A 5,123-nucleotide genomic window follows, 5' to 3' on the forward strand; every position below is an offset into this window, starting at 1 on the left:
AAAACATAAAATATTGTGCTTCTCTTCTTTTGCAGCATTCAGAGCATTCATAGAAGAGCATGAAAACCTTCCAACCCACTGGACTTAATGAAGGTGATGATGTTCCATGCAATTGTACCTATAAACCTAGTACCACATGTAACTCAGAGACATGAAATTGCACTACTTAATATATGCAGTGATTTTAAGAGCTTTAATTTAACTTTCTGCTATTCTATATTCCTTAAATTTTAAAATAATTTTGAATGCTTTTAATGGAGACATTAGGGACTTAATAGAAACTATTAAAATATCTACAACTTGAGAAAAATATTTGCATGTTATATATCAATCTTTTTTTATATAGGGAAATCACTCATGATTACTCTCAGTGAGATTGTTTAAGTGCATTCTATAATGATATTTTCAGTGGTCTGGGAGGTGGCACAGTGGATAAAGTGTTGGACACTCAAGCATGAGGTCTGGAGTTCAATACCCAGCAGTACATGTACCAGAGTGATATCTGGTTCTTTCTCTCTCTCTGCCTATTATTCTTCATGAATAAATAAATAAAAATTTATTAAAAACTGATAGTCATGGTGTTTTCATTAAATTACTTTGTGAATATTTATAGCGTTGACCTGAGTTTAACAAGAGTATAATTACAACATTGAACATTGCATTAATGAGTTTGGGGGAGTTAAGTTTGTTTTTAATGACTAGTTAACCAAAAAAAATTTTTTTAAAGGAAGAAAGAAAGAAAAAGGAGAAGTGAAGGAGGAGGATGAAAATAATTCAGGCTCCCCTTCCTGATCCTATACACGTTAGGTTCACATAAAAGCCAGTTATAAAAATACATAAATTATATATTTCATTTTCTCCTATTTAACTCATTTGGAGATTTTCTTTCTCTATTTTTTTTCTTTCTCACCTCTCTTCTTTCATTTAAAAAAAATCTTTTCTCCCCATTTCTGCAACCACAGCCCTCTAATGGTATGTACTCTTGAGTGCTAGATGCTAGTAGACAGGTCACATCTTAGGAATATATATTCCTTAAGTAGTGATGAGCTAATGTTAGACAAGTAGGAATTCACAGAAGTATTCTCTTTTTATTTCATATGCAATAGTGGTCAAGGAAAGTGTTTAAGGCAGATTTACAAAGACAATGGGAAATAACTGAAGCAATTATCTGGGAAAGCCAATAGCTATTTCTCTTTAGCTTGTTCTGAGACAACACATTTTAAACTGAATTGCTCGACATATTTAGACTACATGGATGCAATGTAGAGATTTTATTACAAGCCTGAAAAGACAGTTTAAAAATTGAATATTATGGTAAAGAATACATAGATCAGAATGGTTCAAATGGTGAACCATTTTAACTAAAGGCATTGTTGTACTACCTCAGACATTTTGGGGGTTATATGTCTAGTAAGCACTTCATAGTTACTTTTTTAAAATTTAAACCACGGCCTATGTACATGGTATCATTACATAGGACTCTGACATGCCATAACTATGTTGGAAGCTTTTAAATGCAACAGACTTAGACAGTGGATGTTGAGTTTTTACATGAACTACATAGAGGTAGGTAATAAATACCCCTACTGAACTGTCTGGGCAGCAAAATGCTTTATCTGAATATTATTTACTTATTTATTTTTAATATTTATTTATTCCCTTTTGTTGCCCTTGTTTATTGTTGTAGTTATTGTTGTTGTATTGATGTCCTTGTTGTGTTGGATAGGACAGAGAGAAATGGAGAGAGGAAGGAAAGGCAGAGAGACACCTGCAGATCTGCTTCACTGCCTGTGAAGCGACTTCCCTGCAGGTGGGGAGCCAGGGCCTTGAACCAGGATCCTTATGCTGGTCCTTGCACTTCGCACCATGTGCACTTAACCTGCTGTGCTACCACCGGACTCCCTATCTGAATATTATTTAGTAAGCTAGGAACTTCAGTCTTTTGAGCAAAAAGGTAGGAATACAGTATTTTTATGCTATAATTAAATAATAATAAGATCTAAACTGCCATGCAATTACACTTTGAATGTAGATTTTTTAAAGGTGTCATTAGCTCACTGAAACAAACTAAGTAATGTGTTATAGTAAAGTTTGCATAAAATTACTGAGCAAAACAAAATAGAACAATACAAAACAAACTCAGTAAAATCAAAACACTATTTTCAGTTTAATACTGGGAGATACCAGATATTTTAAGGCTGAAATCTTAGCACATGTAGGAATTATTTATTTCTTACTTATTGGATAGAGACAGAGTAAAATTAAAAGAGAAGAAGACAGAGAGGAAGAGAAAGAGACAACTGTAGTGCTGTTTCATGTGAAGCTTTCCCCTCCAGATGGGGGTTGGGGGCTTGAACTGGGTCCTTGCATATTATAACATGCACTCAACCCAATAAGCCAGTGCCTAGCCCCATCAGTCATTCTGTCTTTAATATTGAGTTAGCTATCATCTTCCCCTTCCTCCAGGAATCACTCAGATTTGTCTGGGACACTTGCCTCTAGACAAATGTGTTTATTGTCACCCAACTCTCACACTCTCATAGGAAGTAAGAACTCTAAATTTTCATGACCTGACATTTCAAATACATTGAAATAGAAAATGAGCCTCTTTTTCATGATTAATGAGATCTCAACATGAAATGAGATTAATTAGATTTTAGCATTAAACAAAAGTAAAAAAAAAAGTGTGGTGGAATCTGATGACAATCTACAATCTAGATTTTAAAAAACAAAATTAAATAAAGATTGTTTTTCTTTTGCCAACAAGGTTATCACTAGGATTCTGTCTGAATGACTCCACCACTCTTGGTGTCTGTCCTTCTCCTCCTCTTCCTTCACTCCTAAGTAGAGTGCAAAATAGTCTTCAAAAAAACTTAAGGTTGGAGTAATTCTATGAAATAGATATATTTAATTTATAATATTATAAACTCATGGTCTAGTAACATGATAAATATTAAATTCAAATGAGTCCCTAAAATGTTTTCACGAGTTTTGAAAAAATTCAAACCCAAACACAAATTACTTATTATCAGAGGTATAACAAAATATTATTTTCATTATGGTTTTCTTTCTGCTGTTGACATTTTTTGCTAATTTTTAAAAGTTGCTATTAAAATTTTGATCAAGAAAAATATAAAAACTACCAGAATAATATCAGTTTTCCCTGTCTGAAATATTTATTATCGAAAATGATGAGAAAGGTCATATTGGTCTTTTTTATTTGTATAATGCCCTGAAAACAGACACACTAATTAATTATGAATCCAAAAGTTTGATGGAAATTTTGTGATTAGGATGATATCATGTGACTAACCACTAATGTATCACTTTTATCCTCAAATTAGTTTTTACTTTTGAAGTTAACAGAATTAAAAAAAAAACCCACAAAAATATTCTTAAGTGAAAACAATGGAGGTTCCCAGAAGATCAGAAAGAGGAGAGGTTGGATCAAGAGGAATTAACTACATGATGTCAGATGGAAACTAGACTTATGGTAGAATCAGAATTTAGTATATATTGATGTTGGAATATAAGGCTGTACACTAAAACTTAATTTTATAAAACAATGTTACTTCAGTATAAAATATTTGAAAAGAAAACTTCTAGAAAGAAAAAAAAGTGTTCTTTCATTAATAGTGGGGGAAAACATCAATGTTTTATTGCTGAAACTATATACACCCCATACACTGTATGAAGCAAACTATTCTTTTGTACTTAGGTTTCTCTAGGTTTTTGATCACTGGACACCCTTTTGTTATTCTTGATATTGAGCTTCAAGTTATTATTCCAAGTCTTGCTCTTGATGTGATACTTGAAGCACTCTAATCAGGCAGAACCTAGGGAAGCATTGTTGGTGTACCACAGACAAGAGAGGAATGAGTTATCTCCATAAACAGGATATGAATTTTATTTTTTACAACAATATCAACTGACGCAATTCAACCAATACCACTTAGCCAAACAACACCAATTCAACCAATACCAGTTAGCCAGTCCAAAACAAACAAACAAACAAACAAACAAACAAAAAACAAGAAAAAGAAGAGAAAGGAAAAAAAGGCAAAGCAAAAACAGACAATAATGCAAATCTACTGTCCACTATAAATTCTAGAGATAGCAAGAGGAGAAAGGAAAGTAGAAAAGAGAGAGAGAGAGGGAGAGACAACTCCAAGTTAGATTTCTTCCACAAAATAATTTCATAAACGAGTGTCAGTGAACTTAGAAAGCAGAAGATGGAAGAAGAAAGAAGAAAAAAGAGCAGTGGAGGGAAAGAGTTGTTTTTGTTTTTTTTTTTTTTTTTTAAATTATCTAGGAAAAGAGAAAAAGGATGGTGGAAGGAAGAGGGAGAGAGAAACAAATTCCTCCCACAATGGATAGGATAGTCAGTCACCTATCAATGGAAAAAGCAACAACAGTTAATTTTGGTCAACCTGAAGAGGAGGGAAAAGGGACATGTGTATATAATAATAGTAATAATAAAATAAAACAGAGTAAAAAACCCTAACAGTCAGTCTGCAGCTTGGACCAGTCCAGACTGGCTGCATACATCCTGGTCCCCTTCCTTTTTTTATTTTATTTTATTTTTTTACAATTTTTTTATTATCTTTATTTTGTTTGATAGAACAGTCAGAAATCAAGAGAGAATGAGGTGATAGAGAAGGAGAGAGGCAAAGAGACACCTGCAACACTACTTCACCACTTGCAAAGCTTTCCCTCTGCAGGTGGGGACCAGGGACTTGAACCCAAGTCCTTGCACACCGCAATGATTGCACTCAACCGGGTATGCCACCACCTGGCCCCCCTGGTCCCCTTCCTAAACCAAGCAAAGACAACCAATTATGAGAAGTATATATATATAAAAAAACCCTCCAGCTAGTCTTTCCTAGGAAGGGCTGAGGCCCTGATTGGTCAGGTATTCTGTCACTCAAATAGAGCTCCAGCCCTTTCAAAAAGAAAAGAAAAAAAGGACTTGGAATGACACCTCTGCTGAGCCAGAAATTTTGGTAAAGAAAATAGCTCCACAGGAAGCCTGCTAGGAGCAGCTGGCCAGCCCATGGGGGCTGGTTTTAGGGATGGGGTGGGTGGGGGGGATGGTGAGTTCAGGAATAGTCAAGTCAAAGATT

This window comes from Erinaceus europaeus, chromosome 1 (genome assembly GCF_950295315.1).
Source record: "Erinaceus europaeus chromosome 1, mEriEur2.1, whole genome shotgun sequence".
In the NCBI taxonomy this organism is placed as follows: Eukaryota; Metazoa; Chordata; class Mammalia; order Eulipotyphla; family Erinaceidae; genus Erinaceus; species Erinaceus europaeus.